General features: G+C 47.6%; 1 long non-coding RNA gene across 5 annotated transcripts in view; it reads right to left on the reverse strand.

Annotated features, from left to right (window-relative positions):
* LOC106027909 (uncharacterized) overlaps positions 1 to 14,662 on the reverse strand; it is a 26,432-nt gene continuing 11,770 nt past the window's right edge. For 2 of the 5 annotated variants that reach the window (XR_010042828.1, XR_010042829.1), the window contains exons 2-5: positions 7,217 to 7,612; positions 4,551 to 4,749; positions 341 to 449; positions 1 to 179 (exon numbers count right to left, since the gene is read on the reverse strand). This is a non-coding gene — a long non-coding RNA (uncharacterized LOC106027909). Of the gene's footprint in view, positions 180 to 340; positions 450 to 4,550; positions 4,750 to 7,211; positions 7,613 to 14,662 lie in introns of all 5 variants that reach the window. The other 3 variants (XR_010042831.1, XR_010042832.1, XR_010042830.1) reach the window with 3 other exon arrangements.

Genomic DNA, 14,662 nt, shown 5'->3' on the forward strand with positions numbered 1-14,662 from the left:
TAAAGAAACAGTAGCCTTTATTCCAAGGATATGGAGAATAGTCAAATGACCAAAAATGCCCAGGCCTCTTCTGACTGGGACAGGTGGTATGGGATATATATATAACCTCTGACTGGATGTTTCTCTTAGGGTGGGCACTGGTGACAGTCGAACAACTGATTGGGACTTTCTTCATACCACTGGTAAAGGAAAAAAGAAGTTGCCATAGGGGAAGGAAGAAGTGACCTCAAGGTAAACAGTACTTGGTTCCCCCTCCCACTGCTGTAATATCGTATCTGGGGCAAAACCCTTTTATTCCCATCTTTTTATTGTTAGGAAAAGAGTGAAGTCTCTCTCTTACTGATTCCTGCTGAAAGGTTGACGGGATGATGGTTGATGCCCATGCAGAAGCTGGTGCTAGGTGTTTCAGCCAGGACAACTTCATCATTGGGGAATGCCTGCACATTAGACTGAAAAAACAGAGAGACAAGGTTTTATGAGGAGGAAGGCCACTATCATATTGAAGGACCCAGGTGAGGTAGAAGGACATGTGTCTTTGATTTAAATAGGCCATTCCATCAGGATCATGGTGAGGTAGAATCATTACCACGCTGAGGTAGAATTCTGAAAAATAAGTGTGGGGTTAGGAGGAGTGAAGTTATGAGATGTGATTATTTTTTATCCTAAAGGGTAAAAGTTAAAAGTGTAGGTAGGTCGGACTTGTCTCTGGTCCAGGAGTTGAGCTGGAAAGAATAAGAGGGGTGGAAAGGGTAGCAGCTGTGTCACTATAAGGGAGGTAAGAGCCTAGACCTTCAGGGATCTCATGTTTGACTAAACAGCTGAGTGTCGAGAGAACTGGCAGAACTGTCATGTAGAACAACATGATGATCTTACGCATGATGTGGGAATCTTAGAAAAGACTGTCAGGAGTCCTGCTGTAAAATAGATAACTAATAGAATGTAAGGCATTAGGAACCAAATTGGATAGCAAAACATAACTTAGCCTAAGATTTGTGGCTGTGAGGCCTTAATGAGATAGAGACAGGTGGTCAATAGAAGATGAGATGTCCACTCAGAATGGTTGGGTTGGGAGGGCACCGCTTAGCTTGAGTGATATGAAACCAGGATGGCAGGCCAGCAACTTTGACTGCTGTTGGGTGCCAAAAAAACTAGGTAGGGGCTGCTCCACCTTGGTGGTAGTCCTGTGGATTTAGAACATTTGAGATAAATTAGGTCTTCTGGGGATATGGGAGGCTCTGGTTTGGTCCTTCAGAGGGTTGGGGAAGGCAGAGATCAGCATGTTGTCATAACAAGTATTAGAGGAAGGGGAAGATTGGGATGCAGTCAGCAAGAGGAGGGAGACTTTGGGGAGTAGGAAGATTGTGGAGTAAGAATGGCCTGCCATACATAAGATCAAAAGGACTTAAAAATGGAGGAGCTGAGGGAAGTGCCCTGAGCTTGGCTAAGGCTAGGGGCAGCAGTTAAGGCAAAGGTTGGTGTAGTTATAAAATGAGTTTTGTAAGGTGTGTTTATATGAGGCCATTTGCCTTTTCTACTTTTCCTGAGGATTATGGATGGCATGGGATGTGTAGGCGCCAGGTGATGTGTAAGCTTGAGGATACCTGTTGAGTGATCTGAAAAATAAAGACTGGACTATTATTTGACAGAATACTCTATGGTAGACCAAACCTTGGGATGATTTCCTGTAACAGGACTTTAGTAACTACATCAGCAGTTTCCCTGGTGTGGGAAAGGCTTCTATCCATCCTGAAAAAGTACAAACAAAGGTGAGAAGATATTTGAGAGTTTTGTAGCAGGGCATGTGTGTAAAATCTATCTGCTAATCCTAAGCAGGGACGTGTCCACGAATTGATGAGTAGGAAAGGAAGGGGGTGCTATATGTTCCTGAGGAGAGGTCCTAGCACAGAGATGACAGGGGTGAGTAATCTGAGGAATGATAGCCTTTAGAGAAGGATGTGTAACTACTGGGGCTAAGAGTCTGTATGGAGCCTGTGATCCTATATGGAAACAGTTATGTAAGTCAGTGATGATGTCTAAGGCCTGCCAATCTGAGAGAACAAGTTTTGATCCCTGAAAAATCTATCTCTGAGTGTTTTGTGTGTAACCTGGTTTATGAAGTAGCTGTAGCTGCTCTGGTGAATAATTAGATGGAAGTAGACTGTTTGGGACCAACGGGAGATGAGAAGGGTAGAGCCTTTGTGCAGCTAACTTGGCTTGTGAATCTGCAAAGGCATTGCCTTGAGCAATGGGGTCTGCAGAATTCTGGTGAATAACTGTTGCCTGCTTTGGGAGTAGTGCTGCCTCTAGGAGTTTAAGGATAAGAGGTGCATTAATGATGGGGGTTCCCTGAGAGTTGATAAAATCCCTTTCTTGCCAGATAGAGGCAAGAGAGTGTAAAATGCTAAATGTGTACTTTGAATCAGTGTATATATTTATGACTTTGTCCTTTACTAGTGTAAGAGCCCTTGTAAGTTTTGCCCTCTGGGAAGTTGTCCCAGGTGGCAGTGGTTTAGCCTCTATAACTTTTAACTGGTTAACTATTGTATATCCTGCTTTCTTTCAGCTGTCTGTGTTTGTTGAACTGCCATCTATGAACCATGTGTCAAAGACTAAAGAGAGAGGTGTGCTACTAATGTGAGGGAAAGGGGTGGAGTCTTCTGTAAGACCTCAATACAGTCATGGTGAGGGTGGCCCTCTGAGGTGGGAAGTAAAGTTGCCACATTAAGAGGACCACTAGTTGCAATAGAGATACAAGGGTCCTGAGAGAGGGCTAGATGTACCTGTTGGAGGTGAGAAGGGGTTATTAGGGCAGGGAGCACCTTATGTGAGGTAAGTGTACTGTAATAGACTGCCCTAATGGAAACTTTTAGCTTCCTGCATCAGTAGGTCTGCAGCCACAAGGGCTCAGAGACAAGGTCCCCATCCTTCTACTGTGTTGTCTAACTGCTTTGACATGTAGGTTACCATTCAAAAAGAAGGTCCCTTCTTGTGTCCCTGTACACCTACAGCATTGTGGCCCTGAGAGATAGTATATAGAGTGAAAGGTTGGGTGGGGTCAGGAAGGGTAAGGGCTGGAGCCCTTAGGAGAGCCTCTTTCAATTTATGAAAGGAGGCATCTATGGGCATAGTAGGGTCTAGGGGTTCTGATAAGGGGCCCATAGAAGCTTTGTGAAGGGGTTGAGCTAGAGCTACAAAGTTAGGAACCCAGAGATGAAAGGAATTAGCTAAACCTAGGAAAGATGTAACCTGTTGTTTTAGGTGTGGGCACCTGGAGATCTCAAAGCATTGCCTTATGATCTGTAGTGATGGAATGAGTGGTGGGGGTGAGAGAGAGACCTAGATATGTGACTTTTGGGGAAGTTATTTGGGCTTTAATAGGAGATACCCTGTACCCATGACTGGCAAGAAAATTAAAGAGACCAGCTGAATGTTGTATGGTTAATGTATGGGATGGAGAACATAAGAGATGGTCATCTATGTATTGAAGGAGAGTGCTAGGTTTGAGATCAAGTTCTGCAAGGTCAACAGCAAGAGCTTGGCTAAAGAAATAAGGACTATCCCTTTGAACTCTTGGGGAAGTATTGTCTAAGTAAGTTGTTGAGATCTGAGAGTGTCTGGATGACTCCATGTAAATACAAAGAGATCCTGACAATCAGGGTGTAGGGGGAATGGTAAAAAGGGCATCTTTAAGATCAATAACTGTAAAATGAGTGGTGGAGGGAGGGATATGAAAGAGCATAGTATAAGGGTTTGGCACCACTGGGGGGATTGGGGTAACAGCACCATTGATTACTCTAAGGTCTTGCACTAGACAATAAGACCCATCAGGCTTGAGTACCAGGAGAATGGGAGTATTATAGGGTGAATGTGTAGGTTTAAGAAAACCATTGTCTAAAAGGCACTTAATTATAGGTTTAAGTTCCTTTAAGTGTTTAGGAGCTATGAGATATTGGAGAATGCAAGGAAAAATTGAAGGATCTCTGACATGAATTAAAATAGACATGACATGGCTAGCAGAGGTGGGATTGGAAGTATCCCAAACTATAGGATCGACCACAGAAGAAGGAAGTGGAGGGGATGACTTTGCAGTGCATTGTAAGAGTGTTTGGGGGACTAGAGCTGTGGGGAGGGAGAAGTTAAAGGAGAGGTTAAGCTTTTGAAGGAGATCCCTACCTAAAAGGGGTGTGGGACACGTTGGAATTACTAGGAAGCTGTGGGTAAAGAAGAGAGTCTGGAAACTGCATGGAATAGGCCCTGTCTGCAAAGGCTGCATAGCCAGCCGTCAATACCCACTACAGAGATTGAGGGCTTAATACAAGGGCCTGAAAACTCAGAAAGTACACTATAAGTTGCCCCCGTGTCTACAAGTACAGATAGTGTCTTACCTGAAACCTCCAGTGAGACTCAGAACTCCGAAAAGGATACCTTAATGGGGGCTGTGGGCCCCGAGCCCCATCAGTCTTCAGCAGCAAGTCTGAGTAGATCAGTCAGCAATGAATCTGGCGGTGATGGAATCTCCTGTGAGAGCAAGGAGTTAGAGGATGGCTTACCTGCTCTATGGCAGTTAGGACAGTCACTCTTCCAGTGGCCCTTGAGATTGCAATAGGGGCAAGACCCCAAAGGAACACCAGGATTGGGGCACTGTCTTGCCCAATATCCTTCTTGATTGCACTTGAAGCATGGTCCAGGAGGGGCTTGAGCAGCTCCACCTTGTTTTGGCTTTCCTGTCTTGGGAGCCCCAGCGCACTGCTAAGAGATCAGATTGATATTTAGCAAATTTCTTTTTTTGTGCCTCTTTCTCCTCTTTTTGAGTTTTTTCTTGTTGCTGAAAACACAGAAAGTGGGGGCTGGGGATTTAGCTCAGCGGCATAAGTACCTGCCTTGCAAGCAGGCAGTCATGAGTTCAATCCCTGGTACCGATAAAAATGAAAAAGACAAAAAAAAAAAAAAGAAAAGAAAACACAGAAAGCTATATTAAGAAGGTCTCCGTGTGGGGTTGAGGGCCGTGTTCAGCCTTTTGTAAGTTTGCACAAATATCAGTAGCAGACTGAGAAATAAAGTAAGAGTTAACAACAATCATCCCTTCATGAGAGTCTGGGTTTACATTAGTAAACATAATTAAAGTATTCCTAAACTGATTCAGGAACACAGCCAGATTTTCACTAGCCTCCTGGACCCGTTCTAAAAGTCTGTTATAGTTAGTATGTTTGTGAGCAATTTTATTAAGGCCCACAATTAGACATTCAATCATCTTATGTATTTTATAAGAACTTTTTCCATTTTGGTAATTCCAGTTAGGATCAAGTTCTGGCACTGCAGTAGGCCCAGGGTCATTTTCATTGGTATTTGTCTTATGTCTGTGACTGGCTTCTTCTCGAGCTGCTTGCCACAGCTGAGCTCGCTTTTGTGAGCTGAGTATGGAGTTCAGAATCACATAAATATTCTTGAAATGTAAATCATAACAATTAGTTATAAATTCAAATTCTGTGGGTCAACAGAGAAGCAACCTAATTTATGGCTAATCTGAGATAGATTAGAAAGGGAGAAAGGTATATGTATATTAATTAGTCCCTTTGGGCCAGCCTGTTCTCAAAGCAGGTGTAGAGATTGAGGCTGAGAAGGCTGTGGAGGAGATGGCCACCGAGCGGCCAACCATCTGGCAGGCATGTATAGGCCTGATTGGCTACAAAATGGCCACTCATCACCATGTGACAAGGAAATGCAGGCTGTGACCTGCATACACACAGTGGCCCACAGCAGCCTAGCTGCTGCCAGCAGCACAGTGAGTGAGCACAAGATGGCAGCTAATCATCATGTGACCTGCAGCAGGATGCCTGCTGTTGATCACTCGAGGAGCCACAAGGGGATGGCCATTGACCCTCAGACCCATTGCAAGATGGTGGCACCCTGTCATGTGGCAGAGGGCCACAAGATGGCGGCTGTCCTCCATGTGAGCTGCAGCAACATGGCTTCTGGCAAAGCTGGAACACCCGAGAGCCTGTATGGTGAGCTGGCAGAGAAACTGGTGACACAGGGGAAGGGGACCAAGAACCCTCTGATGGAACAGATGGCTCTGGTGGGGGGGATTGAGAAGTTGGAAACTGGGGAGAGACACTAAGGCAAGGATTAGAGGCCACTGTGGGTGAAGGAGGAGGAGAGGACAGTGCAGTGGGTATAGAAACCTTTGGCTGAGAAGGCTGTAGGGTTTGATCTTGGGGATACAGAGGAGGGGAAGTAAAGACAGAGCACATCATCTAAGGGGTCTTGAGGAAAGGAGGGGCGAGTTCTGGTACAGTAGAGTTAGCTAAAAAGATTTGAGCTGCCATACATGATTTAATGAGAGAAAAGTACATCCTTAGGGTAAAGAAGGCCTGTACATAAGGAATTTCTGCTAACTTGTCACTAGTGTAATAAAGTCATATAAATTTTTGAGAATACAGGGGTCAGACGTCCCCTCTTTAGGCCATGGGCTGCCATTAAGCTCATAGGTCAGCCTCCTGACAGTAAAAGATTGTTTAATTTTTATAGTTTTCTTTAGGCCAAGGATACCAAGGTTACAAACCAGGCACCCCAGAGGTGTGTTTTTTGGGGGACAGGAAACAGTATTCCCCATGGGACCGAATTAAAAGTGAGCCAAAAGGACAATTTTGACTCAAGCTGTGAGAGCTCTGGCTCTCCCGCAAAACGTGAAAATTGTCCCAGATCACACTTTACAAAAGAGATCATCACCTATTTTGGAAGCATGATTAAAACACTCCAACCCAGGGGCTGGGGATTTAGCTCAGCGGCATAAGCGCCTTCCTTGCAAGTGTGCGGTTGTGAGTTTGATCCCTGGTACCGATAAAAACGAAAAAGACAAAAAAAAATTTAAAAAAAAAAAAAACACTCCAACCCGAACCCATTGCCTGTCACCAAAAGGCACTGGGTTAGGATCCCAGAGGACCAGAGTAATGGCTCTGCCTTGGACCGTACAAGGAACGTGAGAACTGTTACCTTAGTCCAGGGACCGAATGGGTAATCCAGCAAGGACCCGGCCCACGGTAACAGAAAACCTTGGACAGAAATTGGCTCACCTAGGGGCCAGAGATTTAGCTCAGCGGCATAAGCACCTGCCTTGCAAGCAGGCGGTCGTGAGTTCGATCCCCGGTACCAATAAAAAGGAAAAAAGACAAAAAAAAAAAAAAAAAAAAGAAAGAAAGAAATTGGCTCACCTCACCTGTGATAAAAGAGATAGGCTGGTGTTTGCAGGCTGGTGGCGACAAGTTGAGAAGCTCCCAAGTGTTGAGAAATGAGGAATTAATCCCAAATATGGTCTGGTCCGTGAATTAGCAGAGGGACTCAAACTGCGAGCACCCCAGGAGTCACTCCCGCTGCCTTCCCAGCCAGGGAACCAAATGAAAGGGCTTTCAGTGTGAAGAAAGAGAATAAATATAAAGAAACAGTAGCCTTTATTCCAAGGATGTGGAGAAGAGTCCAATGACCAAAGACAGCTGGGCTTCTTCTGATCTGGACGTGGAGTATGGGATATACACATATAACCTCTGACTGGGGGTTGCACTTAGGGTGGACATTGGTGATGCTCGAGCAGCAGATTGGAACTTTCTTTGCACCACTGATGAAGGAGAAAAGAAGTTGTCATAGGGGAAGGAGAAAGTGACCTCAAGGTAAACATCCCTTGGTTCTGCCTCCCACGGCCATAATATTGTATCTAGGGCAAAATCCTTTCAAAAATAAACTTGCAAAAAAACAGGTTAATAGAGAAAAGACTATGCACATTTATTACATCCCTAAGCACAAGAGCCATACACAAGAGGTATGAGACACGCCAGGACAGCTGAACCAAACCAAGGGACAGGGGCTTGGGCTTTTGTAGGAAGGGCAGTGAAACTGGACGCAGAAGACCGAGGGGAGGCACAGAGGAGCGAGAGTTGTCCTGTTTTCCTGACAGTCTACCTGTGGTCATTTGTGTAAGCCACATCTTCCCCAGGCAGGCAGAAACAGAGCAGACATCAGTAAGGAATGCTTCTACCTGCATTCATCATTCACCAGTTCAGATGATATCAGTTTCTGTCACAGCCTTTCAAATCCTTCCCTGGAACTGCAGTTTGTCTAACTTTTTTTTTTTTTGTACCAGGGATCAAATTCATGACTGCCAGGCAGGCATTTATGCCACTGAGCTAAATCCCTAGCCCATGTCTAGCCATTTTGAAATATGCCCATGATACATGACATATTTTGGAGTCCCAATGTTAGATATTTTGGAGTCTCATACCCTAAAACTTAGAGTACTAAGCACTCATTTTAAGTTGCTATGGATCAGAAATTGAAGTATGACTTCACTGGCTCCTGCAGATCAGGGGCCTCCCTAGGCCTCTCTCAAGGTCTCTTGGCTAGGGTCTCAAACCCATCTGAAGTGGGACCCAGAGAGCTCTACCTCCACCAAGCTGGCCTGGAGTGTTAACAGACCTGGTCATGTGGACATTTTCTTGGGGCTGCCTTGGAGCAGGGTGCCCTCAGGGTGAAAGACAAGGTTGAATACTGAGCTGGGAGATGGAAATCAGGCTGTGCAGAAGTTAGAAGACTGATCCAAAGACAGTCAGATAGCCAGAGCCTTTTTTCCTCTGCCTGCAGAGACAGATGTGACCAGCAGAAGGCAGACTAGCCAAGCCAATGACCAGGCCCAAGATCTTGGCCAGAACTGGGAAGGATCTGTGGGTGCAGAATTTAAGCTCTGTGGGTACAAATGAGGAACTCCTCAGCAAAACAGATGTAGCTGTGAGCTAGATCACTATAGCTTGTGTCCCTCTCACTGTGATATCACCTGAGAGACCAGCCAGAGCAGTGAGAATAGTGAACCAGCCAAGCAGGGGACGCTTAGAGGGGGCTCAGGGAACACAGATGAGCACTGTCCCTGAGGCCTAGTCTCGGGTTCCTATGATGGGAAACAAGTCCTCCTACCCTATGCCAAGTAGGACCAGGCTCTTTTCTGGAGCCCCATGAAGAGCTGAATGTAGCTGCATGGAAGGAGACAGGTGGAGCCGGCATTTGGAGCCAGCAGATGCTTACAGATGTCTCCCCACCAGTGTTGGCCTCTTCCTGGGCTCCATTAGTCAGCCTGACAACTTCCCCACCAGACTGCCGTGGAGGAAATGTCCCACCTCCTGCCTCTCTGCTCACTCCTAAGGGCCCTGAGAAACAGCCGAAGACTTGGCTGCTGCCCCTGGGGTGGTGCCTGTACAAGATGCCTCTCCACATTGTCTTCCTAGAGGCACAGGCTCTTCTCTACAGTCACTAGGTCCCAGGACCTGGCTCACACACTGTCATCAAGGGCACAGCTGCTTCTTAAAACACCATTCCACCCTCTGAGATCCCTGTAGTACAATGCTGGGGTGCCTAAGTAGCAGCTCCAAACTGTGTACTGAAATTAAGAGAAAGGGACAAGAAGCTTCATTTTAACCGTGGCTGAGTTTCCAAACTACTGTTTGCTGGAATCCCAAATTCTTGTAAAGGGACTCATTTCAGGAAGGATCTGTCCATAGAAACTGGGTCTTGACATCTGCTCCAGAACCCTCACCCTCTCTAGGGGAATCCACATGGACTTTGTGGCCTGCTAATGTGGTACCCAGCCTTTTTTCCAAGACCCAGCTCTGAAAGGACAGCAGGCCTAGAGGAACATGGTGAACGTTCACGCTCATGCCCTTACACAAGTGTTCCAGCCCCCCCTACAGGGGTTGGTGGTGCCTCCCCCAAACTGTTGCACTTATGCCCATCCTCTCCCCCACCTTCGAAGAAAATAAATTCCAAATAGACAATCCAGGTGCCACTCCACATCTACCAGAATGCAACAATCTTTATAAAGAAAAGTAACGGGTGTTGACAAATATCGAGAAGTTAGAACCTTCCTGCATTGCTGGTGGAAATGTAAAGTGTGACAGAGAGGACCCCTCAAGAAGTTAAGCACAGCCAGACATGGTGGCACACATCTACAATCCTAGCTACTCAGGAGGCTGAGGTAGGAGGATTCCAAATTTAAGCCCAACCTGGGCAATTTAGAACTGTTTAAAAATAAAGAGTTGGGAACGTAAGTCAGTGGCAGAGTACTTGCCTACCATGCACAAGGTTCTGGATTCTATCCAAGCACCACACACACAAGCAAGGAATTACAGTACCAGGTGACCCAGCAGTATCACTCCTAGGCATATACTTAGAAAAACTGAAAATTAGTGTTTGATTCAGGCAAATGCACATCTGTGGAGTTCACAGCAGTGCCATTCCACCTGCCAGCATGGAAGCAGCTGAAATGCCCAGCAGCCAGCGGACGTTGAGCAAGGTGTGGTCCAGTCACAAAGGGAATGAGGCTCTGACACACACTTCCACATGAGTGAGACCAGGAAACATTGTGATCAGTGGGAGAAGCCAGACACAAAAGGGTGCATAATGCACAATTCCATTTAGAAAAATGCTCAGAAAAATAACTCCACAGGGACAGAAAATAGATTAGTGGTTACCAGCGCTCAAGAGAGGGGGATTACAGGGGGTGACTTAATAAGTTTCCACTCAGGATGATGAAAATGTGTTGGACTTAGGAACAACTGAGGTTGTACAACATTGTGAGCTAGATACCAGTGAATTGTACACTTTACCATGGCTAACTTTATATGAAATTCACCTAATAAAATTTAAAAATCAAAGAAACCCAAGTCAGTTCGATCAGCTCTGGCCTGAGTGACAAGCTGTCTCTGGAACACCAGTCCAGCCACCCTCATAGGAAGGCACACAGCTCTCCCTACCTCCAACTGTAGACCTTTTCCAGCATGTCCACAACCCTCTTCTCCCTCTCCTTTAACCAGGCCCCACTCTGCATTTTGGCAGCCCTTTCTTCTGACTCTTGCAAGGCATTGCCCCCAGAGATCACCCTGGTGACCCACTGTGGCTCCAGCCACCTAGCAGGGACTTCTGTGCGTGTCCTTCTGTCTCCCTGAAGCATGGTTCAGGTTCTTCAGCTCTCTGCCTGATGCTGAGGTTTTTCTTTCTTCCTAAGGCTCAGTTTCTTTTGGAGGCCCTCCTGTACCTTGGAGGTACCTCTAAAACAGACCCTGGACCTTTGAATATGATCAGTTTCTCCCCAGCTATGCCAAAACTTGGCTTTTTCTGTCCCTTGTTTCCCTTTCTTGGCTTTCTCTAGCCTCCAGTCAGACCTCTGGGAATAGCAGCTTGGAGGTTTCTCACTGCCCTCTGAGTGAAGAGTTCCACTACTTTTTTTGCTGATTCTTACCAATGTCAAGGGTGACCTGCAGCACGCACCCCATTTATAAACCTAGTGACCTCTTTATAAGCCTAGTGACCAGAGAGATTGAGTTGGGTGGATACAGAGGGGCCTGGCATGGTCCATCTAACATGGCCTACCCTGCCTGCTTGAAAGGGAAGGAGTGGCCTTTCTAAAGGTGAAATTTCTGAGGGATCTGCAAGGGAATGTACCCAGATGTCTTCACCGAGTGTGCGAGGTCTCAGGCTCTCCCACAAGGCCCAGGCTACAGTATAAGAGTCTGAACTCAGCTGGGTCTTGACCATCTCTGTGGCCTCTTGGTCAGTGCCTCCTCCACCTAAGCTCAGCTGGAATATCCTCATACTTCAGAAAATTTCTGTGTGCAGGGAGACGAGCTGCCTATATTCCCACATGCTTCAGTAGCCTGTTTCTCATGCTCAGTCCTTTTTTGCTGAGTGAAATGCAGAGAATATTCTCTAGGTCCACAAATTGTACCTTCTTCCACCTAGAATGGATCATAGGTCATGACTGAGGGAGAGACCATTGGGAAGATGCTGGAGATTTGGCAGACTTTCTCCTTCCCACACAGTCACAGACAAAACCCAGAGCCCCATTAGGCTGCCATATCCTTGTTAAAAGACTCTCAGGTCTGAGGACAGATGACCAGGCTTCAGTCCCCGGTGCCCAGATCAAATCTAGGGAGCAGTTACAGGCACTAGGGAGGCTGAGCCCAAGAAACACACCAGGAACTCACTTTTTTTTCCTGTCCCCAGTGAAATCTACAGTAGTTCCAAGGTTGCTGTTGCTTATGGGTTGTTTGTTTGTTTGTTACAATGCTGAGAAGTCTCCTTTCTACAGTTAGAATGCCAGTGCTATGTGACAGGTGAAGCAGCTCTGCAGTAAGCAAGAGGGCCTTGGTTTACTGTCTCTGCCTCAGTCCCTCAGGGCTTAAGGAGATAAGGCTTAGAGTTGACTGCTACAGTCCATTTTCTCTGTAAGTGTTTGGAGTTGACTCTTCCCCTCAAGGGTCCCACAGACAACTCCTCACCCCCAAAGAGCCCTTGGCCACAGTCCCTCCTCACTGGCTCTGGGAATCCTGAATCTCCCCATGGCCATGTTACATCCCTGTACAATCTGTTTGGGAGAAAGAAGAAGCAGGAAAGGGACCAGTGAGAAGGGAGATGAGAACAGGAGGGAAGGTAGGGGACAGGTGGAGCAGTGGGTGGAGGGTAGCCTTGGAAGAAGCAAGATCCACTGGCCTTCTCTCCAGGCCTCTCAGAGTCTCTGTTTCCCAGAAGGCAGTGACCATCAGCTGCATGGTTTGTACACAGAGCACCCGTTTGGGTGCCCAGGAGAGCTATTGTGGTTGTTGATGTGTCCTCACTGTTTCCCTGAGATACTGGGAAGAGGCGGGACGGGCTGGTGTCCTCAGTGGCAGGGACAGGTCAGAAGACCTGCCTGGGCCTCACTCCTTCCGCACTGCAATTCCAGCAGTCACTGGTTGTGGCTGCCCCACAGGCTCTCTGCCAGTCCCTGTGCGCACCACCTTCAGTGCCACCACTGGGAATGGAAGGGTTAAGTTACAGCAGTGGGTGGGGTCCTCTGAGTGAGTGGCCTCAGCCGGGGCCTGCCCCCAGGGCAGCTGCAGGCAGCAGCTTTGGGTGGGTGGCCACCCAGACTTCCCAGAGGCGTCTGGTGCCTTAGCCTCTGCCAGCAACCTCTAGGGATGCTGCCTGGCTGCTTAGGGACAGCTTCACTCCAGTGCCCATGCCCCCTCCCATCACCATCCACTGTCTCTCAGGCTCATCAACCATGGTGACAACAGCTGTTGGCATAGTGAACCAGCTATACCTCCCAGGACAGGGTCACTCCTGCAGAGTTGAATCGGTCTGCCCACTCTCCAGCCAGGAGATAACCTGCCTGGTCACATGGCCCCTTGTTTGATCTCAGTGAGGACTGGGGCTGGCTGAGCACACTTGTCCCCACATGGACAGGTGACAGGGTCTCTTTTACACTCCTAGACCCCAGGAACCTTACCACAATAGAAAGGGTAGGTGGGCTTGATCCTTGGGCACCCATGCCTTCTGGCTCCAGCCTGCCAAACCCAAGGCCACCCTGCTGTGGCTGAGCCAGTGGAGGCAGCTTCACCCTAGGATGAGGCTCCAGACAACCCAGAACCAGGACATTGATGGCATATGGCGGCTGTTACTTTGAGAAGTGTGGGTGTGCTCATGCTGGGGAGAAAAACCCTGTTAAAAATACTGGCACAGGGAGAAGCTGATGGCAAATGTCACTCCTAAAAAAAACATGGCAACTTTTACAGGAAAGTATCCTCACATTTTTTTTTGTCTGGACACCAAAGCCAAACACTGCCTGTCCTCAACCCTCCCACTATGTGGGGCCCTCTGGATTTAGACTTGGGCAGGATTTGGGGAACAGCTACCTCTCCCTGGACTCTGCCTCATGTTCCCCTCAGGGACCTGGACAAGAAGACCTGGTTTGTGTCCTCTGCCTCACCCACTCCCATTGGCCTTGCTGGCCACCCCTTTCTCCCCATCCTAAGCCACACTGCTTTTATAAGGAGGCAGGGGAGTCCTTCCAGCCTCCCTCTTTAAGAAGGAAGGCAGCAAGGCAATCACCTGCCCGCTCCCTCATCTATCACCCTGAACTGTGCTCACGATGAAATTACTCATCCTTGGCCAGTGATAAATGAAATCAGTCTAGAAGCAACCACACAGGGGTTGGGGCCCCCCATCAGGGCTTTCAGGACTGGATGAGGAAAACCTAAGTGAATTGTCTTTGTGTTTGTGCACAGCCTAGCCACAGCCCATCTGCTGTATGCCCTGGTCTGTAAGTGCACATGGTAGGGTTCCATGTATATATACTCGAGCCTGGGGACCAGGCCTCAGAGGGAGGGGGAAGTGGGGTGTAGATGTGGCAACCGGGGAGGGGTCCACAGAATGGAGAGGCTGTACCCCAAGCGAAAGTGCTAGAGGTCAGAAATGTAAGGTGAGTCATAGGGAAATGCACAGAAACAGTAGATGGGCCTCTGAGGGAGGAGGAGGCAGCCCCTGAGGAAAGGTTAATTGGTGGCAAGGATCTGCAGGTAAGCAGAGCCCTGACCTCTACCTAAAGCCTCTGAGCTTCAAGACACCCCGCACACCATGGCAGCAGGACTGCACCAATAGCCCCTGTGGGTCCTACCAAATCCCGTTTGTTCTTTCAGCAGAGGAATTTCTGATGAAGATGCATAAGTGCCAACACCCCCAAATCCAGAAGGATCCCTTTGAGGCTCAAGTCCAGTTAGGAAGTCAGGATGCCTGTGAGAATCAGAATGCCAAGTTCCAGAAAGTTCAGAAGCTCAAGAAACAGGATTCTTTCTGCTGGGGGAGCCAA

Source organism: Cavia porcellus, unplaced genomic scaffold, assembly GCF_034190915.1.
Source record: "Cavia porcellus strain 051 isolate PalLab524CR breed Dunkin Hartley unplaced genomic scaffold, mCavPor4.1 scaffold_25, whole genome shotgun sequence".
NCBI lineage: Eukaryota > Metazoa > Chordata > Mammalia > Rodentia > Caviidae > Cavia > Cavia porcellus.